Raw genomic sequence first — 27,374 nt, forward strand, 5'->3', positions numbered from 1 at the left:
ACCCGGTTTTATGTTATATAATACAATATAAGACAGAGTCGTTTATTAATTTTTGCTCCAAAAGACTCATTAGAGCTGATTGTCTTGCTAGGTGTCATTTTCGGGGAAACGTGGTATGATTATTCTCCTTAATTTATAACCATGTTAAATCTTCTAATCATATATCTAACCACTGTGCACCTCAAATTCACAAAATCTGAGGTGTCCTTTTGCAGGTAGCATTGTCTTATCAAGATATGACACACAATTTCTAATTTGCTTCATAGTGAAGGAAAATAGGGTGCTTGCTGTATTACAGTGTACTGAACATAACTACATTCTAGATCAATTATGTTTCTTGCTTAAATTCAATAGTTATTGTCTCTGAAAAACCGTATATTATTAGAAATATTTCAAGGAACTAAAGCTAGCTGAGGGTTTGGAGTTTCAGTTTAGGATTAGGCAGGAAGTTCCTGATGGGTGAGGAACAGGAAATGGCATAGATCCGTTTGTAATGACAGAGTCTGGTTACATTGCTTGTACTGCAATGAATGGCCTACATTTCTCACTCATGTCCTTATGTTCCTTGTACAGGCTCTACAGTCCTAGGAGAGAGAGGCAGTGTCTTCTTGGTCAGGCAAGCACAAGTCAGTACAACACCTGTGTCAGGGATGCTGGGGAGAAGAAAAATTGACCTCATAAGCCAGTTATTGTTTCATTTAATACTGTACTCAATAGAGTAGAAGTCATCCCCAAAATGACACTGGCAACTGTGCCATCCACAATGTAGATTAGCCACAATTAGAAATGTAAACAATGGAATAAAATTCAGTTCCATTTAAAAATGTGCGGAGTTTTTGGAAAACTGAAATGAATAGCTTTAAGAGCGTCAGTGTATATGATTAAGACAGTGCAAGTGTAAACATATTAAATTTGAGTTCAGACATTAGTCAAGTGGAGTACTTTTTTTTTCCAATAAAAGGGAAGGAAGCATTAAATGAATATTGGAAAGAGAAGTTATACGTTCTCAGGATGTTATTATAATTTTGGAGTTTTCGCTACAACTGCAGCCAGATTAGCTGTATCAGAGCATTGCTGGATTTGAGTTTTAACTTCATATTACAAGAGGGTGAACTGCATGACTAGAATTACTCTGTTCCTACTGCCTGCCGCTGTCACGTAGACAAGTAGCAAAATGAAAAGATTATTCTGCCCTATCCAATTCTGGTGTGAACAGGTCTGGTCTTCCTTATACAGATAAGATTGGGACTTGATAGACTAAGGGAAGTGGAGAGTTGAAATGTTATCTTGAAAATTTCTACTGCAAGAGAATGCTAAATTAGATTAGGAACTAAAACCTAATTTAGAGCTGAAAGACTAGAATTGGAAATCTATTTTGTTCATGTTTATCAGATAATTATAAAATGCTTCCTTAATTTAAGGCTACACTCGACACTTTTTCTCGACACTTTTAGTTTAATGGCAACAATATAGTCGCAAAAATGGAATTATTTTTTGGATGAAGCATCTTAGGTTGGACTGATTTAAAAGCACTTATTGTTTGTTGTACAGAGAGTATTGTGTTGGGACCTGGGGGGGTGGGGGGTTTTCCACCAAGGGGAGATGCAGCAAAAGAATAGATGTAGTAACAGTTTCTATGTAATTAAAGATTAGACACTAGATTGTTTCCAACCAGAAGTATTAGTTTGTTTATATCCACTTTAATTTCACTGTCACCTAGAAGTTTATTTGTTAGAATATTTAGGAGTGATCCCACTAAAACAAAAATTTGGGTCAGTATTGTTTACTATAAGAGTGCACGTATTCTCTCTTATGGAGCTTTACTGTGTTAAAACACTTTGCTAAATGGTCTGTGTTATGAGGTATGAGGGTATGAAAGCATAAAAGGTTATTGCCTTCCAGGATCTCAATGTATTAAGGACAAGTTGTGCCAATATGAAAATCCATTTAAAACATTCAAATGCGTTACCTATTGTATGCTCAATTTAAAATCAATGTGATATTTTTTTTTTATTACGAAAAAACATTTAATGATAAGGAACCAAATATAAGTAGAGAGCGAGTATTTTTTTAAATGTTTTTATGGAAGATGAGTTATTTAGTCCCATTCAAAAAAGAAAAAAGAAGTAGAGAAAGAACGGAGAAAAAGATAAACCTTAACGGAAGTATGTGTACTTGTTAATTCATTAAACAAATGTATTTGATCACTTATAATTTTCTTCAGACTATTACTAGTGTGATGGGTAAATCCAAGATAAATAAAAGCTGTCCTCAGCGGCCCCACATGGAAAAAAAAAAATAGTCAAGTTTATACTTCTCTGTACATAACTTGAAAAAGTATCATGGACGTTATGCATTGTGTAATGACTGTTTCTTTATTTTTCGTTGGCTTCTAGGAACCAATTGTAAGGAAATTTGTAATAAGCAAAAAAGATTCCTCGGCATCTCCAATAAAAAAAACTACATTTTTTCTAGAGTAGAGAATCCTGGTGTTATCCGATTCTATCCTTTTAGAACTTGTTTTGAGTTGGTAAATACGTATTTAACTTTTTTAGAACTCTCTTCTATTATAAATTGAATCCTAATTAGGATTTTCTGAATCCACCTATTTCTGCATTGTAGCTGTTGGTTTGGGGTTTCTCTGGGTTTTCATATATACTGGATGAGAACAAGCTTCAGGGTCCCCTACTTACTGTTGATACTAATATTTGTTCCTTAGTGTCCTTCATCCTTAATAGTTAAATGATCTGAAAACTGTTATTAATATATACGCCTGTTTGCTTTTTTTCAAATTAGCGTGCATTTTTTATTTGAATTTCCCACAGTTTTATTTGTTTTATAGTTTATGTTTTTCTCATGATCAAGTGGTTGCTGGGCACATTTTCATGTAATATTTCTAAAGCATGTTGGAACACCTGTTATCATGTGTATTAGTTATCAGTTATCCATCACTGTATAAAAACTTACCTCAGTAGTTACTGGATTAAAACAGGATACATTTATTCTCATAGTTTCTGGGAGTCAGGAGTTGAAGCAAGGATTAGCCAAGTGTCACTGGGTCAGGGCTGCTCTCAACCCTGAAGCTTGATGTCAGCTGTGCCAGCAGCCATTACAAAGCTCAACTAGGGAAGGATCCACTTCACATTTCACTGAAAGGGCCCCTGATCAGCCTCAGGTCCTCTCTTGCTCTTCGATGGAGATGCCAGTTCTTTGCCATGCTTGTCTTTCTGCAACACTGCCCAAAACATGGCAACTGGCTTCTCATGGCGAGAGGGGAGAAAGAGACAGGAAGAGAGGGAGAGAGAACGGCGGAAGTGGGTCAAGCAAAAGGAAAGCCAGAGTCTTTTATAATCTAATTTCCCAAGTGACATTTCATTAGTTTTGCAGTGAATTTCTTTAATTTATCTGTAATATGGAGTGGTAGATGGCCTAAAGCGCCCCATTTCTTCAACCCTTCGCTTTGTTTTTCAGTGTCTCCCCATTTTCACTTTGAGCAGAGTCATGTGATTTGATTTGGCCTATAGGGTGAGGTGGAAATGACAGCTTGTCAGCCCTGTGCTGAGGCTAAAAATGGTACTGTTTCTGTTTTCCTTTTTATACTTTGTTATCTCTAAGAGAAACAGGTCCCCAGGCTGGCCAGATGGTCTTAGGAGGAGGGTAAGAGATGTGTGGGGCTGCATGGCCTCATCTAAGTTTCCCCATCGAATGTGTGGCAATAAATTCTTATTATTGTACACTACTAAGTATCGAGGACTTTTTAATTCTAAAATAGACTTTAATTTTTAGGGCTTTTACAGGTGTCAGCAAAACCAAGAAAGAACTACAGAGTGGCCCCATATATCTCCTGTCCCCACATATTTATAACCCCTCCCCCCAATCAACAGCCTACAAAATCTATTACAATTGATGAACCTACATTGAAACATTCTTATAACACACAATTCAGAGTTTATATCAGGGTTTTATTCTTGCTATTGTATATTCTGTGGGTTTGATAAATGTAAAATGACATGGAAAAAAATTTGAGTTACTTTTTGTAAATGGTGTCAGGTCTGTGTCAGGTCAGGATGTCCAATGATTCCAGTGCCTTTAGTTGAAGAGATTATTAGTGGTCCATTGTTATTTCCTTTTCTCTTTTGTCGAAGATCCGTTGGCTATATTTACATTTGTCTACACCTGAGTTCTTTATTCCATTAATCTGTTTGTCTAGTCTTTTTGCCAGTATCACACCATCTTAATTATTGTAGCTTTATTTTAAGTCGGGTGCTTTTTATGCAATAAATGTTACTGATGTAGTATCATCTACCTTCATGTAGTGATAGGAATAGATCAACTCCTGTGCATTTGTGGAAAGGTTTTCTATATTGTGCTGGTCAATACAATAAAGTTAGTCACCAAGTTAAATAGTTATTTGACTTACTCAAAAATATAACCTCATAATTTATAGAAACTCTGAAAAAAAATTATGTCCAGTTACTTAGAAAATAGAATGATGTTAAATAAACTAATTTTAATTTATTAATTCAGAAACTCTGCATTGTGTTACATAATAAGTATTCTTGAATAATAAAATAGTGAGATTCATGAACTTACATTTCCAAAGTTATGATTATGCATTCAAATTTGTAGATCAGTTACCAAATATATTAAACATTAAACTATGTTTTATGTAGCCTTCGGTGTTTTGTTTTGTTTTTTCTAAAAGTAAGTGCTATTTTCCTTTCACAAAAACAACAGATTTTCCAATTTTTGGTGATGGTTTACTATGTTCTACTAATATGCAGAATGTCATCAATTATAATGTCAACAGGAAAATAGCATTGAAAAATCTTCAGTGAAATGAGATTATAATTCTTCCATTGAAACTTCATGACTGAATGGAACAGATATGAGATGAAACTAGAGATATATAAGAAACATTTGGTTAGGCAAAGTACAACTATAGTGTTTGAAATGTAATGAATAACAGAAAATTACTTGGAGCTTCAGTGGCTCAGTCGGTTAGCACACAGTACTTACACAGAAAACCAGCTTTGTTCATCTTTGGGGGAACATTGTTTACATGTTCACAATGTAAAATCTTCAGAATAAATATTGGGAAAATTATTTTTAAAAATTGTGAGTTGCTTTTTGTTTTTGTTTTTAAGTGGGAATCCTATTTATTTTGCACTTGGTATAAAAACTGAAGGAAGGATTAGCCAAGTGTCACTGGCTCAGGGCCGCTCAGAACCCTGCAGCTCGATGTCAGCTGTGCCAGCAGCCATTACAAGGGAGACATGAAAAATTGAATAGGATGAAATAAATATTGGAGAAATTACGCAGGAAATTAATAATTAAGAATACTCCCCTAGGAGAAAGTTTAGAAAATAAGTCATCGAGCTCTTGAGCAAGTATGTCATGACAGGACGTGAGTATTTGTAGAGATTTTTTTTTGGCTGACATGATAAAAAAAGATCTTGGCTCAAAGAGTTAAACGTTTAATGAAGTTCTGTGGGGACCAGCTCCCCAGACAATGAAGATCAGCTACACAAGTCAGTTAAGCTCTTTTTCTGCCCCCACCATTTCTAAGATGTTTACCTTAATCCAAAATAATATTAGGAACTGACATTGGTGTCCTGGAAGGACACTGAGAGAAGCCAAGTCCCACATTGCAGAGCTACGCACCCAGCCTGTGGAGTCAACCAAGTGATGAATTACGAAGGCTTGCCAGGAGCCATGTGCATGATCTTGGAAGTGGAGTATTCAGTCCCAGTGATGCTCCAGATACAGCCATCCCCAGCTGACAGCTTAACTGCAACCTAATGAGACACCCTGAGCCAAAACCCCCAGCTACAATGCTTCTGGATTCCTGACCCACCAAAAACAGTGAAATGAAAGTGTTCCTTTTTTTCAAGCTGCTAAATGTTGTGGTGATTTTCCTCCGAAAACCTTCACCTCAGCATTGAACCATGCGTGTGATCTTGGCATGTGATGTCTGGGAATATGACTGAACGAGTGTAAGAATGAAAGAGAGAAGAAAGGGAGAGTGCCTAAGCAGGGGGTCACTAGGAGCTCTTGGGTCTTCAGCAAGGGACTCAGTGAGAGCCAGGCCATGTGTGTTTTGACTCTTGTCTTTAAGAAACAGAAAATAAATGTCCATTAGTTCCCAAACATCATTGCACAAGGTTTATTTACTCCACAGGTGTTCACTACCGCACATTTCCGAGGTCGTACATAAATCAGAATATGTATGTCCTACGCCATCCCATGTGGTGGTAGAAGACACGTTTTAGGAAAGAAACAGAGTAATATGCTAACCACAGCCAGGGGAGACGCTACCAGCATGCATGTGTTTAACATCGCAACAAGTAAAGAGTTGTCTAAAAGCTGAGTCGAAGCACCAGGTCATCTAATACTCTACCCCAGATCCCATAAAAGACCTACATTTGTAAGATATAGGGGAAGAGGCTGTATTTTCTAAAGTAACCTCAGTTGGTAGTTTCTTACGTACTTGGAAGTGTTTAAGTAAGTTTGCACTAACTCTGATTATATTGCCATCACATTGTTTGAAGGGAGAAAATGAAGATATTGCAATTGCACAATTAATGAAAAACAATATGTCTTAAGGAATGAAACTATTCAACACTATTGATATTTAGCATAAATCTGTTCTCGTATTAAAAATCACAGAACTTTGGATAGCAAGAGCTTTAATGTGTAACAACTAATTACTAAGAGATTTAATCTGCCACTGGAGTCCAGAATGCTCTCATGAAAGATGGGGAGAGAGATATAGCAAAGTATCTGAATGCAAATGAACTGTTTACCAAAGCCATTTGGGGGATGTTTTCTATGTTAGGGAAAGGATATTGTACAAACCCTCTCTGAAGCAAATGAGGAAAATATACCTGAAAGAAAACTAGACAAATATAAAAAAATAATTGAATAAAAATAAGTAGATATTAAAATATCAATCTCATTATTATATTCCAAACATGGCAACAATGTCTAATACTAAACTGAAAATGAATTTTATTTTGTTCTGCAGCACTTCATATTATATAATATAGATGTTTTGCTTTGCAAACATTGATTATTCCTTTGCAAGCTGCAGTATTTTCAAAAGATAAAGAACTAGGAAAAAAAATCTTTAAATAAAGTAGATTTAAATGTATAGACACCATAAAAAAATATATCATAGAATACACATGAAAAAAATGGGGTGAAACTCCTGTTTGCAGGAATAAAATAGCATTTTATGGATCAGGGAAGTTTTATAGTACTGCCTGCTGATTTTCTTTGGCCAGTGTACAGTGCTTCAGCATCTGTAGTTTTCCATGTCTAAATTGCTAGTCTGCTCATATGCGTAGATTTCCTATAGTTGTTTTATGAAGTTCAAGTGTATTCGATTTCACTGTTGAAGGCAGTTTCCTTAGATGTAGAGGGAGGCACCACCTCAGTGTGGATCATTTATCTAGCGTCTTGCTTGCATTGAATGACTGTGTTTATACATCACCAAATAAAGTGGCGGCTTGGCAACTACGCATTTTTTTTCTAGTTTAGTAACTGCTCAAGAAGGAACCCTGAATGTCTAACTCCATCACAACCAGAGTTACTTAAAAATAAGGAAACCGAGAGGCAAGAGATTTAAAGACTCTTCAAGATCTCTGACTCTATTAACTGTAGTTTGTCTTCCTGCAAAATACATTGGGGACATTCACAGCTAAAGTTAACATATGCAAGACCCCACCTTGTCTGCACTGAACCAAAAAAGTATGAAAGTATAATAATTTCATCTGTTATAGTCCCCAAATTAATTGAGATGGAAAGAAAATGTAGAAACAATTATTTTTTTAAAAATCGTGAATTTTATGTGTAAAAGCAGAACCCCAGAGGTGTTAAGTGAGAGATCCAGAAACACAAAGCTGATAGAAATTCTAGAACTATTATCCTAATATATTCTTCCACGTGCGTTGTTCTTTGTATCATGGCATAACAGGACTTTTTAATTCAATGCTCTAAATTTGTAATTTTTTCTAGTAGCAGCTTTGTGATAATTATATATCTAAGTATAAAGCAAAAATAAATAACCTATTATTCCATTATAAATCTAAGGTATTTTTTTCCAGATAGGAAATACAATGAAAAAAAATGTAAGATTTCCTTTATAAAGCTCTATTTCAAACTAAAATATGGGAGAAGTTACTGACAAATTTAGACAAATTAAATATTAACTTTAAAAATATTTTTTGTCTAAATTATTAACTTTAAAAACTGTCTTCTGTGATTTAAATCAGGGTATGAAGCATTTAATGCATTTTAAAATAAGTTAGTTATAATGTCAGCATGGCAAAAAAAGTACTAGCAATTTTCATAGGATGTAAGAAAGATGACTGATGGAAGCATATTAAAAATTCCTCAAGACATCTTGTCTTTTAACTAGAAGAGCACTGTGCAAGAAATCAACTCAAACCTGAAGTTGAGATCCAAGCACACGAAAAATATAAACAGGTTTCTGCCAGAGAGTAGAATTGATGCGATCCAAATAATGACACAGAAGTAACATGTTGTAACAAGAAAATACGTTAACTGAAACCTAAGCAACAGTGGTGAAGGATATGGAAGAAACATGGAAAGGGGAAGTCTGGACTCCTTTTCACTTTATGGATGGGCCAAATCTTTTCAGGTTTATAATATTTTACACATTTGTAAGGATCAGAAGACTGAAAAACAGTATTATTTCTAAATGTCAGCACTGGATGCATTTGTAATATTTGTTTTCAATGATACTCTTACTGTCATTTATCACTTTTTGTCTGTTTTTATTCTAATTTTGAACCTTCCTCCCTTCCTTCCTTCCTTCTTTCCTTCCTTCTTTCATTCCATCTACCCATCCATCATGGATGCCTTCTTTTTTTCCTCCTTCTTTCATTATTTGATCCTTCGATCATTCCTTATTTTTCTTCCTTTTTTTGTTTTGATTTTTACACCTTTATTTGAGAAGATTCGGTATGTTTTCCAATGTAAAAGTGTCTGTTCAACTAATGCCCATTCTTCATACAGTGATAACTTTGAACGATGGATATTCCACAAATTCTGAACATACCATTTTATTGGTATTTATTTAAAGGTTGCTGATAAAATGCAGGATGACAGTATTTTTTTAATTTTGAGTACAAACAAATCAATTTTTAGCACAAGTATATTACACAAAACATAATTTGACATTTTGTGTTTTTATCTTCTAAGATGGCAACCTTAATTTTGTCTATTAATCTAATGTGAAATTAATAATAATAATAATAATAATTCACAGATCCAGTCACATTTCTTTTGTTTCCACACAACAGTTTTAGGGAGTAGTGTAAATTACAAACATGAACTTTAAAGTCAGATGGTTGTGAGTTTAATCATGATTGTGTGATTTTTATCAAATCAGTTTACCTGTCTAGGTTTGTGTTTCTCATTTTGAAAATAGCAGTAAAAATAGGAAAAGCTTCAGAAGCTTGTTGTGAAAATGAAATCCTGTTGTATGTCAGGAAACTGGCAAAAGTAATTCTTATTTGTACGATGCTTATTTCAAAAACAAAGTTAAACGATGTGTTAAAAACTTCCATCAAGATACTAGAATAAAAAAATCCCTCTCTTAACAATACACTCATATGTTGCAAATCCAGAGAAAATAATACAAGGCCATTAATTACATTGTTTGCACATGAAGTATATATGTCCCTTAAAGAGGAAGTGAGGAAGTCACAGAGTGAGCCTACAAAATTGTAAGTCAGAACTTGAAGAGCTAAGAGATATTTTGAAAACACACTGCAGCAAAATGGACCAACTTGAACTAAAATGCAATTGTTATTCAGTACTGAGTAGCAAGTGGGGGAAAGATACAGAAATACTGATTGTCAAAGACAGTAGAGAGGACTGTTTATTCACAAAGTATTCATCCAGCATCCTCTGCAAACCAGAGGGAAGGTCCTGATTCCAAGGCAGTCACAATATAGTCTCAGAGAACAGAAAGTGAAAGAGTCATTATAAAGCAATGTAGTGGATATGGAGCTTGAAAGGGCATTATTCCCAAACTGCAAGGATCATTTTTGGAGAAAGTGACTCTCTGACATGAGACTTACAATGAGCAGAAATGAATGGGAGTCTGGGGGTTGAAGAAGACGGATCCCCCCTCAGGAGAGCATAAGTCAGGTGTCAGTATTATGGGTACATGGTACTCTATGCAATTGAACACCTCCAATCCTAAGGTGTGAGGAAGACACCATCCAAGGATAAGTATAGAGAGTCTACTACGTTCAAAATAAATTTAGTGACAGCAAAACTACCTTTTCAGAGCTCATCAACATCCAGATACAAATCATAATTAGCTACCTGTGTTTAGGCTGTTTCCACCCATTGAAAGCTCCATGTAAGAAAAGACATACGATGTGGATATTAGGCATAGTAAGCAAAAGACACTTTGTCTCTGGGGTGGGAATAAATGGCACTGCATGTGTCAACAGTGGCTCACAGAATCACAGTAATTCACGTTGTGAAATTTGCCTGGGCTATCCAGCTCGATAGGTGACACTGACCTTTGGACTCAAAATGTGAGGGTTCAGCAGTGAAGTCTTACCTGACAATTTATTGTGGAGAAAATCAATCAATTGAGTGACTGTTGAAATGCTGAAACTAGATGAGAACCCTTCTATCCCTCCTCCCAGAACAAACATAAAGGAAAAGGGGAAATTCAACAGATGGAAAGAAAACTTTCAAGAAACCCGTACTTTAAAAAACTATATGGTATAGTACATATGTATCCCTACTCTTGAGCTCTGTTTGCAAGGAAACCCTGGTAGCTGTGACACTAGCTAGCACCCAGTCTTGCCTTCCGAATACCATCCTTCAACAAAAGAAACTAGGGTATCTTGGCGAGAGGGCTGATTCCAGGGCGTGAGGCAGAAAAAGAACAATTCCTTGTATCTTTATCCTTTGCCAGAAGCAAGTGCTAAAAAAAAAAAAAAAAAAAAAAGAGTGATCTCCTGCTGGGCAACTCTGAGACAATGAGAGAAACAAATGATTAATTATAGTAAGAAATTATAACCCATTTGTGAAAACTCTCAAGAGAAGCATCTCATAGAATTCTACACGTGCCTCTCATGCGATGACTACGGCCTGTTAATAGCATAAGCTTGTAGGTGGATATCAATGCTTGTCAGTATCAATCTGGGTCAAAAGGTGTGTTCACAGATAAAGCGTGAAAAATAACATTACAGGTCAGCATTGCCAGCACTTGCAATCCGTCTTGAAGATGAGGAATACGAATTTTATATGTTTGGTGGGGTTTGGTCATTTTACCAGGTTGAAAGCAATGGTGCCAATACGTATTACAGATTTGTTTCCTAAATGATAAAATAAAGAAAAATAAACATTATCTAAAGGTTTGGAGTTTAATCCCACCATTGTCTGTCAACACACTTTACTGGAGTTTTGATCATTTATCTGTATAGTTGTAATTGGCCTATTCCAGCTTAAGTGCCAGCAACATGACCTTACACTGAGGATCAGTGGACGTGTGGAGATGACAGAGGAAGACAGACGGAGAGCAACTGAATAGGATAGAGGTGTTGTTCTAACCACATCATATCAGCCAATCAAAATACCTCCTGTGTGCCTGACACAGGATGGTTGTCAGAAGGTACATACTGCGATGATGCTATGTGGAAGGATATCTGGTGTGACCTTGCGTAACATCTACTGTACTTAACATGCATGTCACTTGTTCCTGACCACAGAGCTAGAGAGCTGGCTACACCATTCCCAGTTCTCACTGTCTCCATTACGCTTCCGATAACATAGACCTAACTCAGAATTGTTTACAGAGCATGAAATACACTCATATTGAATTAATTCATATTATCTCAAAAATATGTTGGGCTTTTAAAATAATCCCCCGTTTTTCTGTAATTGAGAGGTACTATAGCAATTTGAGCACTCTGAACTTTGCACTCAAGTAAACCTTGGATTTGATTTCTATTGTCCTTAATGAGATCTGTCAATTTTTCTTTCTAAAATTGAAATAAAAATGCATTATTTATGGTATTATATGTATAATTACATGGAGTAATACTTGTTAAATGATCTAGCATAATGAGGATACTAATACTGCCATTCATATCTGACAGTTCTATGTTCATTTTTCTAATCCTGTAGTTATTATAGTTATTAGTCCCAGTTTCTTTTCATACTTTTTTCTCCCTATGCCTTGTTTTTTTGTATAACTTATGTCCATCTTCATTCCTGTTTTCCAGTTAGCTTCTTTTTTATGCCTTTCTTCTTTCTCTCTCTCTCTCTCTCTCTCTCTCTCTCTCTCTCTTCTTTCTTTCTTTCTTTCTTTCTTTCTTTCTTTCTTTCTTTCTTTCTTTCTTTCTTTCAAAATAGGAAGTTATCAGTTTAAGGTTGGGACAGAATACAAAAGTGAGAACCAGATGAGTTAGCCTCAAGAACTATGAAGAGTGAAAGTAAGTCAAAATTGGGTGGAAATACAAATAAATGCATAAATAAAATGCTAACATTTTGTGACCAAGGTCTGAGGCTACCACGTACCAAAGTTGCACATCCATACACATATACACACAATCAGAACCTAGCAGTCATAGTATATGCTCAATGATTGTTTCTTTTTTTTTTATAATTTATTTTTTTAAATTTATTGGGGTGACAATTGTTAGTAAAATTACATAGGTTTCAGGTGTACAATTCTGTATTACATATTCTATAAATCCCATTGTGTGTTCACCACCCAGAGTCAGTTCTCCTTCCATCACCATATATTTGATCCCCCTTACCCTCATCTCCCAATAATTGTTTCTTTAAAAAAATCATCATTGTAGATATTGCTGTTGAGAAAACATTGAAGTAATAGTTTATGTTCAGTCAAAAGTAATGACGTATATATACTTTGCTATAACAAGATAAAATGCAAAGATATTAATGTTAATTTATATATTTAGGGTTGTTACCTGACTTTTCATAAATTTTATGATTGCTATCTAAATTATTGGGAAGTAAGTTCTGTGTAATGAATTCTTGAACAGGAATTGTTTTCAGACTAGAAACCAGCAACCTCAAAGTTTGCACTCAGGGTCCTTTCCAGCGGCAGCTTCACGTGTGACGAGCATGGTGGCACATGGGGGGAAATGCCATGAGAGCTGCATTCTTGGGGAAATTCTAACACAACATTAGCAGCAACGTTCACAAAAGCGGTATCTACCGAGGGTTCATTATGTTCTAAGCCAGTTCTAAGAGTTTACACTAATCGAGAGCTTCAGATAGATTAGCATTCGTCACCTGGACGATAGAGTGGACCGTGACAAGGGACAGACCCTGACTGCAGAAAATGTTATATAGGAAGATCATTTTCGCAATCCCTCCAAAAGAGTTTTTCTCACTTGCTCTAATGTTGAGTGATACTTGTGGAGCAAAGCTGTTAGGCTACTATAATTTCTCTGGGAAGTGTCAAATGGCAATTGTCTTGTAAATTATTTTCTCTCAAGAGTATGGTGACAAATGAGCTTTCAAACAGTGAGTTCATGTTCGCTTGTTGGCATCAGTTTCCCAAACTATGTCACTCAAATTTATTCTGAGCTCTTTATGCCAATGGAAACTCCGAAAGAACTTGAACAAAGTATGTACTTGTGCCAGGTATTATAGCAATGTTTGTTATAAGCAGCTTATTCTTGAAACAATTGTAAAATATTGATACTAAATCAATATTTCAGATTTAGGAGAGATTAATTCCAATAATATATATATTTTTTTAGTATAAATAGAGACTTTTAAGATTAATTCATCCTAAATGTACTTCTCCTTTGGCATTTTCCCTGGAGTCAAATATACTTCATAATGTCATAAATCCAGAGGAAATGTATATGATCGCCTGTATTCTTACATCAGAGGGAGGAATATATTACCAGTGAAATACTACCCAGTGTGATACTTTTAAAGAGTCGTTAGTCTGCAGAGCCATGGCATTTGTAGTCTGCCAGTGCAGAAAATTCATTAGAAAGCGCTCCTTACAGAAATTCAGGCCCTTTTGACATATTTCACAAACAAACGACAGGCTTTCTTTGCTCACTCATGTGTTGAAAAATCAGAAAAAAATAATTTTAAATAAGTGCAGATTTCTGGAAAAACTATTAATCTGTCAGGTCTAAAATCTAGCGTTCTCAGTTCTGTGTTGCGATGTTGGTATTCAGACTCTGCCCACCGCATTTCTTTTTGTCAGTGAGGTAGGGTGAGTGGAAGGGTCCACCTAAACAACTTTTCTGGAAATCTGGGAGAAGAGAGGCAAAGGTCTTGGCCTTTCCTGTGTTGTCCTGGTCCTGCCAACATGCATTCAGCAGTGGCCCTTTGTCTTGGCAGAGCCAAGTTCACTTAGGAAACAAGTTCATTTTTTCCCCCTCTGATCTCATAACCAGCCCCGATGAAAGGATCATCCCTGTAATACTGCCTCCTCAAGGGTCCCAGAAATGCAGTCTCCTTCTTCCCCCTGGGGTACTGCCACCAACTGGGCACCTCAGGGGATCTAGCCTCAGTGCCCACAGAATCTCTCCTCCAACCTTTGACCTCTCTATGACCACAATTCTTCTCTTTGTCTGCCAAAGACTTTCTAGAGTCACCATCCTTATGTTACCCCAGATTTCTTTTTTTGCTTTTCAGGTATTGACTGACACATGGTAAAAAGTTCTTTATATTGATTCCTGTTTGTAAATAATTGATGTAGTTTCTGTTTACCTTATTGAATACTGACTTTGACTGTATTTAATGAATGACTTGACTTTTCTTATGTATGTGAAATAATATGTTTATGCTAAATAAAAATTAAAGCAGATGGAAAAATATCTCATTTTTCGTAGTGCCTTTTCCTTATATTCTGTAATGAATTTAAGTGATCAATACATAGGGAAGAAAAAGAAAAACGTAACCCAAGGATGTACTTTTTACCTCACTGTTTCTCAGTTCTTAAAATATTTTTTTGTTAAGAAATAAAATGCTTTGTTTTTAAGGAATAGGCATTTGTTTAAATGCTAATGATATAATGTATTTAGAAGAATTAATTCCAAAAGTTTAGGGGAAAAAAGTAGAGAAACTTTTTCAGCAAGTTCTATACCTTATGCCATTCTTGACTATATCTCATTTACACTTTGGAACGTCACATAGTATAACTACGTGCCACATAATTTTAAATGGCCTTTCTCATCACAGTATGGTGATTTTTAAAATTCAATTTTCATTAGCATAATTCTTACTGACATTTAAACTGCGGGTCTTTACATTTCTCACAGTGTTAATTTTATCCGAAAATGAGAGAGTATATCACCATTAAGTCCATGATCAGATATGGAAATAAAGTCAATTAAATGTGAAAACAAAATACCAACCAGATATCAAAATAATTAAATTGAAGTGTGATGGATTTCAATTTGAAGTATCTGTCATTTAAAATGATTTGAATAATCAACTAAACTCGCATACACACACACACACACACACACACACACACACACACACATACACACATATCTATGCCAGGTTTTTCTCATGACAAGTCCAGTCACTCAAATGTATAATATAAATAGATGTACAATCAAAATCAATTATAGTCAAGCCAATTTGATTTTTTTCTGATAAAATAGATTAGGCTAGCATTGAAAATAATTTGATTTGAAGATTGGAAACACATGGACTCTGAAAAAATAGAGTATTATATAGCATTTGAATTTAAATGTAAACGGTAGATAAAGTAAAGTGTTAGTTTTTAAAGATCTTGGGATAGGGATGAATTAATTTAGCATCATAAGGCCTTAGTAATGCACATTTTTCAAACAACATGAGAATAATAAATGAGATTTTAAGTATAGCACACAGATAAAAATAATTCACATTACAAAATTATTTGTGTTGTGATCCAGCTGTCCATATCTCATCAAGTTGCTCTGCTGTGCTTCTCAACAAGTAATAGAAACAGAAAGAAGGAAAAGAAAAGGAATAGTCGAGTAATCCTGAAAAGATAGCTTCTTGATCCTGATTCTTTGAAGCCCACCGTTTATCAGCACTCACTCAAGATGTCTCTGGAATGACACAGGCATGTGTGTAAACCGGGAGAATTTGCAGGGAATGCCTGAGTCACGGACGCTGTTGAGATATGAGGAGAAAGCAGAGCAGATAACTCTGGTGACTTACGAGAGCTCAGCTGTCCTTGAATCTGGAATGTGGACTCAGATTTCTTACCTGACGACCTGGGAATAACCTTGAGTCACCTCAGGAGAGGGTTGTCCCAGCAAACGTGTATGTGATCCTGAGAAAGACTTCCTGAGTCTGACCCCTGAGAACGATGTGAATCTGTTGGCCAAGTTGTCCCAGACAATGGTTGGAAGACGCTGCTTACGTCTGGAGTAACCTGGTCAGCAGGGATTCTGTTTTTCTCTTGTATGCAAGTGTTTACACAAATCCAGTAAGAGTGGCAACTTCTGTTCCATTTAATAATCATGTGCATGTAGCACCTCAAAGGAGACTAATAGCCTGACTGGGCTAGAGAAGGTGTATAATATCATCAAGAGAAAAAGGAGAAGAAAACAAAGCAGGAATCAAAGGTTGACGGCAGCACTGAAACTCCAGAAGATGTACCTCCTGTGGAAGTGACACTTCTTAAATAGAAAAGACTTCTTATATAGAAAAGGGGCCAAAGACTTAAAAAAAAAAAAAAAAAAAAAAAAAAAAATATATATATATATATATATATATATATATATATATATATATATATATGTATATATATGTATATATTAAACAGCTGTTTTGAGTATCATTTCATAAGTTGTCATGTGGATAGTCCTTTATATGAATTACCAGGTTTCTTTTAAATAATATATATATATATATATATATATATATATATATATATATGCCAAAGAGTTCATATATGTGTGTGTGTGTGTGTGTGTGTGTGTGTATTTATTTATTTATTTAACAGAAGCCTAGTAATTCATAGAAAGGACTATCCACATGACAAATAAACTTATGAAACGATACTCAAAACAGCTGTAATTCTCAAGAATGTGTGAATTATATGTTGCTTTTCATTCTATAGATTGGCAATAATTAAATAGAGTGGGAACTTCCGGTACTTTTTATGATGTGGAATATCAGATATTCTCATGAATTCCTGGTGGGAATGTGTTTTACTACATTGCAGTTTGTAAAACAACCCAAAAATAAATAAATAAATAAAGATATATTCTCGCCAGTAAGAATACTTTTGCAAGACATTTATCAGAGTTTCTAGTTATCCCAAAATAGGGAAAGTTGGAAAGCAATTTAATAGAAATATAGTTGCATAATTATGTTTTACCTATAGTACTGACGGTGATGATAGCGATTATTACCCAGTCCCTTCTGTGAGCCCTTTTCTAAACACTTTATATCTATTATCTTATGTATACTCTTCTCTATATACATATTTATCATTTAACTTCCTTGTTTGGCATATTGTCAATTACTAGTATTTGCACTGACTTTTGTTGATTTATATGGTATTTTTGTAGCTAGATTCCAGCTTCTGTTAGATATGGCTATTTCTATTTTTTTTATTTTTAATTTGCTTTCGATTTTGTTCCTGGATTTGTTTTATATGTATATTTATATGTGTTTTATTTAGTATATATATCTATATCTATATCTATATCTATATCTATATCTATATCTATATCTATCTTTATGAATTTTTATTTAAGTTTACATCTTCTTCCTTTGTGGTTCACCTTTCAAATTATTTGTAAGAAGCTACTTTGAATCATGGAGTGTATAAATATAATTATTTTTTCTTATTCGACTAGATTAAGTTCATTTTTAAATATGTTATTTACATGTTGTTTATGTTGTACACAATATATGCAACAGATAAGACCAGCTATCCATCAACAGTCCATGTCTTCCGTCCTCTGTTCCTCTGCCAGGAATAATGTATTAGAGCCATGACTTGCATCTGGGGTGAATTACGTGATGTTCGTCACTAATGGGATATGAGTTAAAATTCTGCGTGTTAGTCCCAGCCACACTATTGGGGGATTTGCTTTCTCTTTCCCTTCTCTGTGAGTTTGCTGGTATGGAGCAGTTCAGTGTCCTTCCGCACGGCACACAATAGGCCAGATGGAGCCAGGAAGACAGCGACTCTCAGATCAGGAAAAATTCTACTGGCTGTCATTCCATAGGTCATTATACTTTTGTTGTGTGTTTATTACAGCAGTTAACAAAAAATAATGAGATTAATTAAAATGGGGTTTTCATTATATTTTTCCAAGCAATTACTCACTTGTTTCAATATCATTTATTTATTAAATGATTTTTCCATCTACTTCATAATGAGGTTATCATTTTCTAAACAATTAGCCACTTGTCACATTACAATTATTGAATGATTTATCAGCCCTCTATTTTGAAATATCACCTTTCCACATAATGAATTTTGTTGCACAACAGTCTACTTCATTGAGTTTTCATGTATTGTAGTTATCCATTAGTTTCTATGTCAGATGCACACGATATTTAGCATTGTGATTACTTAATAGCCTTTAATATTTGTTAGTGAAAGTTTAACATTTATTTTTTCCTTGGTTATTCCTATCTCTTTATTCTTCCAGATGATATAAGAATTTTGGCAATTAAAAGGCAGTATGTCAGTTGACATTGTTTTAAATTTATAAATTGGGTGGAAATTATTATCTTTCAAATATTGTATTTCTTTCCAGGACCATAATTATGCTCCCATTTATTTAGGTCTCCTTTTAATTTCCTTAGTGGCACACACCCATTTGTAAAACTGTGCAAAATAATTGGAGATGAAAATGCTTAGTTTTAAAAAGACTACAGAGAGTAATATTAATGGCAGAATAAGAGTAAAATTGTTTTTCATTAGAATATTCGATGGGATATGTGTGGTCAACTGAACTAACATCAAGGCCTCATATTTTTGTTGGAAAAATGGTGTGATCATAAGTGCACACTTCTATGCATTGCAGGAAAAACAGGAATTAATTCCTGGGTCAACATGGATAATCTGCCTCAGTGTATTCCATACGAGCAGAGGACTAGAAACACCATGTATTTTCATTTTTCACGTAATGTTATTCAGTGACTTTGTATCATAACCAAAGGTGTAGATATAAAATATTGGAATCCCTGATTTTTATTGTACCAACTCACAGGACACTATCCAAAAATCCCTTCCTTGTTTTTTTTTCTTTCTCAATGTAAAAAGTAGCATTCCTTCCCTCTCCTTGTTTAACCTCACATTTTATGTGTCAAATCGAAGTGTGAGGGACCCACACTTAGTGTTTGTTTCTAGTTTTGAACTCTTAGTAGTTCTAGGCGTGTATGTCCAAGTTTCCCACCTATATATCTACCGGTATGCCCTGCAAATAGCTCCAACTCCATACTCCAACTTCTTCCCCCTCCATGGAAACAGAGGCATCAGCATTTTATGATATCAGACAGACCATTGAACATGACTTGTGTGTCTGCTTCTTTTTTCAGTCTCACCTTTCATGAGTAATCCTTCGACATAATTTGTTTCATTATCTTCCAAAGTCACCCTCCTTTCATCAGTTTTGTTTCTTTTTTTTTTTTTTTTTTTTTTTTTACTTTCAGGTGTACAAAACAATGTAATAGTTAGACATTTACACCCCTCACAAAGTGATAACCCCCTCCCCCCATCTGCTACCCCTCTGACATCGTATATAGCTGTTACAGTTCCATTGACTCTGTTCCCTATCCTGTACTCCACATCCTGTGAGTGTATACGCGTGTGTGTAAAATTATCGTTGACATTCATTGTTATTCAGCTATTATCAATAATGTTATAAAGATTTTATAGGGTATCTGATAGCACTTGTCTTATTAGGGAGACCACTGCATGGACGGTGTAGATGCCTGACCCCTGTGGTGTACACCTGAAGTTTTATTAGTTCAGATTTTATTGTCTCTCACTTGATCCTCTTTAATATTCTCCAAGTGGTTCCAATGACTCCAGGCTTTCCCTGCAAACATGTAATTTTTTTTTTTTTTCCCTTCTGAAACAGTATTGTAGTGCAGTAAATTTTTAATTGCTCCCAAAGGCAGCCATTTCATTGGCTCCAATCGCCTTTTCCTGCTAAACACAAAATTTTCCACATATCATTCTATACCTTACGTCTAACATAACCAGAATGTTTAATACTAGCGAATAATGCTCAAGTTTCTCACTACAATATTTGAGAATGGGAAATATTTCACTTTCATTTCTTTCATAATTTAAGCTTAATGGGTAATTTTAGTTATCTGTTCTCCACTAGTTACTAGAGTATGTTCTCTTTTTAGTTATTAAATACAGAATCATAATTTTATTTCTGGAAAAGAGAAAGATGATTCTGATAAAGAAAAATGTATTTTCTTTCTCTTGGGCATACATTGATATGTCTTCCCAGTCTCTTTTGAATTATGAGCCAAAGGTCTGGGTCAAAACACTCAGAATATGTACTGAAATGAGGTTCCTCATTTCTAGTTATGGTATAGAAAATATGAAAGTCATCTACACTTTCTCCTTCTCTGCCATGTGACTATGAATGACATCTGTTTGAGATGACATTGCTCCAAAACAAAGGAAGGTAGCCTGACCCTCATTAGGTTTTTGTGAAAAGAATAAATGTTTATTTTGTTTTAGCAAAAAAATAAATACCAGAGCATGTCTTTCATCCTTCACCATGTGCAGGGCCACGAAAAATCTCAGATTGCCAATTCACACACAAAGCCTCCAACTAACTATCAGAAAAGTGCAAATTATCTGCATTACAACTTAGTGGTTTTACACTAATTTGACACACTTTTAAAAGATCTTATGTATGAAAGCATTTGAAGCATCACAATTTGAAAACACTGATTTGCATAACGTTAAAGCTTTTTAGGACACAAACTCTGATACTCTAAAAAAAAACATTTCACATCCATCATAGAATCGTGCATTGAACAACATGATCCTGGGAGTTCTGTTAGGACAAGTGTGACATGAAGTACACTTTGAAAATGCTTTTATGCATCAGTATTACCTCTGATCGATTATATTTTCCTCTCCTTTAAGTTTATCTTTGCACTGACCTGGACTATTTTTCTTAGATAACTGCCTTGGTGATACTGTTCAATGGATTTTAAATGAAATTCTTCATCAAAAGATACTAGCTCAGATTTAGCCAAAAAAATTTAGGCAGCATGAACAGATTTATATTTATTTTTTTAATAGTGCTACTTGTCAAATGTGTCAAAACCATTTTTGAATATTAAATATTCTGGAATATTTTGTTTACGAGAGGTGTTTCTTCTTTTCCAGATGCTGTGCTAACATGTCTCCATGCCTGGTGTTCGGAATTTTGTCAATAATGTGTCTTGGTAAGACTTTCTTTTCATCCATTGCTCCAGGCACTGTGTAAGGCTCTCGATTTGGTGTTTCAAATCTATCAGTTCTGTGAGATAGTCTCGATGAAATAGTCAATACTTCACTTCTTCATTTTGCCTTTTATCTCTTCTGGCACAAAATATAAATTAAGATACTGGAATTCACTGAAGTGATTTTTTTTATTTTTTTATTTCACATCTATGCTCTCCTTGGCTCAGTCTTTTTTGCCTATTATAGCACCTGGGAATTATCCATAACTTTATTTTTACTATCCTGTTGCAGCTTTCATTTCTGAGATCTTTATGTATCTTTATCTAGATCTGAGTTTATATCTGTAGTTTCAAAGTAAAATTACTTACTGTTCCTTAAAAAATATTCTTTTTCTGTGTATAAAATACCCTCTCTGAGGCTGTTATTCCCAGATATATGGATGTATTATATTTACTCCCTCCTGTCCCTTCATGTTTCTTCTGGTTTCTCAGAATTCCTTTTTCCTCCTGTTTGTCATTTGATTTCAATTTTCTGGTACTTAACTATCCTTCAAATATTTGATGTGTCTTAGCTATCCAATCATATTTCAGTGTGAAGAATAAATATTCCCTGATTGTCTTCAAAACATTCCAGCTAGTGAGCTTCCCTTTAGACCGATGTGTGTGGTCCACCTTCTTTAGGGAACATCGCTTAAGAAGACCTATTTGTTTGTCATTTCTAGAATAATATGCAGTTTTCTCATGGAGGAATTCTCCAATTTCCCACTTCGGGAGCTTAAAGCCAGGTAGTCATTTTTCTCAGTGCTGATTGGAGACGGGCTGGGTTTTCCTCAGTTCAGGACAGAGCATGTCACCTAACTTACATTCCTTTTTCATTCAGTATGACCTGCCCGCTGTGCTCATGTAAGAGCTCCCAGCCTCCCTGGTTTGATCTCTCCAGAAGGTAAGTCGAGGCTTATGCCATGGCAGAGAAAGGTACTCACTTTAATTTTTCCTATAAAGGATGAAATATGAAAATACCTAAGAACATTTTAAACATACGGGCCAATATGATTTTGGTCTGTCGACCTAGGTCCCCCTTCCACAATCAGAAGTCGTGATTGGTGCCTTCAGAACTGAGCTGACGGAGCCTGTCACTATGGGCAGGTCTGCGGCAGCTCAGCAATCCACGATAGCAGTTGGTCTTTTCATCAATGGTACCTGTTCCGGTTCCTTTCTGTCTTCTGCATTTTGTTGCTGCCACTCACTCTTCCATTTGCATTATCTTCATGTGTGTATTCATTAAGATATTTCTTTATAATTGTAGTGGGCCTTTGAGAGAGGTAGATCATATAGATTCGGTTTAATCTTTTGTGTTTGCTAGACATACATGGACTCCTAGAAGTGGTTAGGAAGGTAAGCAAGAGAAACTGCAATGGCTGGAAACTCACCGAGGATGCAGTGAATTATCTTTTCATGTTTGTATGACTGTCTTATTTTTATTCCCTGGAATTTTATTTTTCCTTGAAGAGATGCTGTATCAAAGATACCAGCTATGTTCCAGTGCAAACTTGTTGATTGTCTAGTTTTCATTTGGTATGTGTGTATCATTCAGAATAAGGCCAGTGTTATCTGTCAGAAAATGCAAACTTTCAGATGAACATGAAATATTTGAGCATACAACTCTTGGTAAGAAAATAACAAAAAATAAAGTAATTTTATCTTTGTATAGTTTGTGGTATGAACCAAGTTACATATTTTGCTTTAATCAAGCTTCAATATACTAAAAATCAAAAACTATAAAATTATCAATTAAATATGGGCATTTTAGTTACTCCTGCCTGTTTCTGCACCTGTGTAGTTGAACTTATCATGTTCATAGAAAAAAATTCTGGGAATGATAGTGTTGTGATGTCAAAAGAACACAAATTTTAAATTGTGAGACAGGTGTTGTGTAAATGAATATATTTATTCAAAATGCACCTCAGTTTGTCAAATGTTATTTTAAAATGTAAATGTGTCTATGCACATATTAGTTGGGGTTTCATTTTTATTGTTGAAAGAAAAATCATATATCTTAGGCATACCCTTCCTCTAATAAATGCTTTTTCTTATTATGTGCTACTTCTTAAAGCTCTTTGATAACTCTTTTAGCAATTAAATTCAATTAAGTCTGTAAGTAGAACAAGAGATTTCTCATGTGGTTAAGATGGTCGAGCAGGAGGTGTAATTTTTACCAATTGGAAATGATACTAGTACCTGTATAGTGAAAAAAAAAGAAGTGAAGTATTACTGTTATCACTGCTAAATGATGCCACATTAATTAAGTAGCATGTGAAACACTTGACACATTTACTATGGTTCCTCTGTAACAAGTTCACTTTGTGAAAAACAATATAACCGGTGCCACTTTAAAAGTGGCCTCGCATGTCTCATTCCTCAATCCTTTGGAACGTTAAAACTTGGCAAAATAACTTTTGGAGTGGGAACAAAGCAGCACTGTATTACAAACAACTGTTATGATTCGGGGATTGAAAATGAAAGACATTCTTTACAATTAACATCACTATGTTACCTGAGCGTCACCTCAAGACATTCCTTCCTTCACTTATCTGCACCCATAGAAAGCCCATCCTCCTATTCATGTAAGTATTCCCCTTTTCTTCCCCATAAACACCCCTTGCCTTCACCTCCTAATTGGGGAACTCTCTTGGGGTTTCTGCCTGAATCAGTGCTTCCCGAATAGTTACTCTTTTGGATCTCAAACAAACACTATCGCCTCTGATTCTGGTCTTGTATTTTTAGGTTAACAATTCTGACTGTGATTCTTAGCTGCACATTTCTAGTTTGGTGGGTCTTCACCTCTCTTCCAAGAAGTTCTAGTCTGTTCACAAATATTACTGGCCTAATTCAAATTGTTTAGTTTGGACCTAGAGGTCATAAAGTTGCTACAGACGTAAAATACACAATTTATGTTGAATTGAGTTAACCATAGAATCCTAAATTGAAAAGGCAGTTTTCCAGTTAATTTGTTCCATAGATTCTAAAAGAGTTGCTCTCCAAATACGGTGTAATGGGGGAGAAAGCAGTAGTTTTCCCTGTATACTTCTGGGTTCTTGGCTGAAACCACACTGTAATAAAAAGGACAGTGTAACAGGAGAAAAACAAACAGAAGTTTAATAACGTGTACTTCCTGTATACACAGGAGAGACCCAGGAAAGCAGGAACTCTCAGAAATGTCCCAAGCTGCCACCTTAAATATCATCTCTAGCTAAAGACAAAAGAAGCTGTGGGAGAAAGGTAGGCCAGCATGGGAGGTTAGCAGGCAAAGCCTAAAAATCAAGCATATGGTTGTTATGTAGATTTAAGTCTAAGCTTTCTTCATTCATAAGAGTTTCTAGAGATTTTGACAGCTCCTTCTTACTGGTACAGAGAGTGACAGACAGCCTTACAAATGGAGATTTCCCTCATAAGTGTAAATGTCTCCTATAAAAGTATAGCTTCTACTCAGTTTTCAGAGGTTCTATATCTGTTGTTTCTAAGAAATAATTAGCCTCAAATCATCCTTATGCCAAGGAGACATATTTTGGGGTGGCAAATTCTGCTCAGCTGTAGTGTATTCCAAACTATTCCAGTTATAATTACTTAAAGATAGTCACAAGTTTTCATTCTCTGTTGTTAACAAAAAAAAATATTTAGACTGTACTAAAGATAGGCAAAGTATATAAAGAAAAAAAAACATAGGCTCAGTTCGACTCGGGTCCTTTATGCCCATGAAGCATGTTGGCTAGGTCAGTTGGGATTGGTTGGGCCCATTATGCAAATGAAGGATGCTGGCTGTCAGAATTGATTGGTTCCTTTGAAGGGAAAGGATGCAGAAGGTCTGGTCACTATAATGAAAAGGAGCTAAAGTCCCCATATGTCCAGGTAACAGTCATGGATCCAGGATCTGTGTTTTTCGGCCTTGAGTTGAGTTTAGCAGCAGGTCAGCAACTTAGCAGTTGTTTCAAGAACTGAGACATGAGACATGCACAGGCTTTGGTGACCTGACTCCATTATAAGTGATTCTCTTAGCAATGCTTATCCCATTGGATTTTCTCTATTATCAGTGTGACCAACTGGAAGACAGTGTTTCTAATTTACAGATAATTGAAAGAAAAATGAATCGTTTACCTGAAAAATATTACAGATGGGCCATAGAATGCAGGACTTAATTTTCCTTTAAATCCACCTCCCACAATTAATTACACTTGTCTGAGCTGTCACTTACTCTTTCACCTTCTAAGTACAAATCAAAAGTGCAGGCAACTTCCAATTAACTAAGAATTTTTAATCCACTTGCTAAACTTAATAAATGATGGTCTCATTAAACTGACAGCATAAATATGCCCTTCTGTTTACTTGTTAAAAATATTCTATACAGGAAGAAAAATAAGTGATTTCATAAAATGTTGCAGGGGAGAGGTTGTATAGGGAAAAGATCATTTTATTTTTAGAAGAGTACTATAAAAGAAGCACAGAAAGTTAAATTTAAGAAAAACACCATTTTCAAAATAGGTTTTACAAATTTCCATTGTAGGGTTGACTAATTTAAATTAACATTAATTTTTTGTAGTTACTTGATTTTCAATTAGAAAGAGTTATCCAATTCTTGGGTCAGAGAAGGAAAGGGTTAAAGTGAGGGTGAAGTATATTTTGCCCCTTGTATTTACCATGCAAGCGATTTCATTTAATCCTCACAGAATTGCTATCAGATATTCTCTTTTTACAGATAGAGAAATTGAGTCACAGAAAATTTATCTATTTTATCTGGCTTCGTATTTTGTAGCCTATATTTGGTCCTGCATATCGTTTTTTCCCAAAGTCTGGCGTCCTTGTATTTCTCTGGGCTGCAATGCATATGTTAGTGTGGTGAAAACTTACAGAAATGGAGCCACTGCAAAAATGGAGTCAGAACTGCCATCCCAGAGGAACTCCTTGTAGGTCTTACACTTTAAACGTTTGGGATGTTATAAAACAGGGCAAAATAGACTCTGGACTGGGCCCTTGTATCCCAATCAACTGTTTGCAAAGGGAACAAGATAGCAAATATTATGAGTGCAGGACTGAAATTAAAATCCTTCTTTAGAATTAGTTTTTAATTCTAACTATGTTAGTTTCTCTGCACCTATAGACAGTCCTGCCCATGTTAGCATCCCCTTCCCGTCCTCATAAGCACCTCTTGCCATCAACTCCTAATCAGAACACTATTTGGGCTTATACCTGAATCAGTGTTTTGCGAATATCTATTCTTTTGGATCCCCACGGATCGTCGGTTGCCTCTATCCTTTGGTCTTTTATTTTTAGGGAAACAGTGTATAAAAATGACAAAGGACATGATGCCCCAAATAGACTAAGTTTCTGGTGTCAGTGAACCATTTTATTTTGAACAAAAGAAGATATAATTTCCTTTTATTCCTTAATTATTCAAAAGTTATTGAGATCTTATTGTGCGGCCAATATCTTTCTAGGTTCTGCTGTTAAAATAGCTAAAGATGGGAGAAGTGGTGGTGGTTGGATTTGAATAATTAGAAAATGATAACTGAGCTGAGACCTAAATAATATAAAGTTGTGTGTGTGTGTGTATTCCCACCTTTATCAATATTTCCAGTAACACAGATTGATCAATTGCACCAAATGCTCCTCATATATTAAGTGCGATTAGGACTGAGAAATTACGATTGTGTTTAGCATGAGCACGATAAAATAGAACACTTTTGGTGAATTTTAGAATAATAGTAGTATGTTTTTTAAGCAGATAAAATCCAAGAGAAAGAGCAATTAGTGATGCAGAGGAGGGGAACATTACCCAAAACCTCCTTTAGTAGGAAAAACGGAATGTGTTGTTTTGCAGAATTCAGGGGGAGCCATTTCTGGATTCCCTGAGCTTTCTCCCTAGTAATAATGAGAAA

The sequence above is a fragment of the Rhinolophus sinicus genome, linkage group LG12 (assembly GCF_036562045.2).
Source record: "Rhinolophus sinicus isolate RSC01 linkage group LG12, ASM3656204v1, whole genome shotgun sequence".
In the NCBI taxonomy this organism is placed as follows: domain Eukaryota; kingdom Metazoa; phylum Chordata; class Mammalia; order Chiroptera; family Rhinolophidae; genus Rhinolophus; species Rhinolophus sinicus.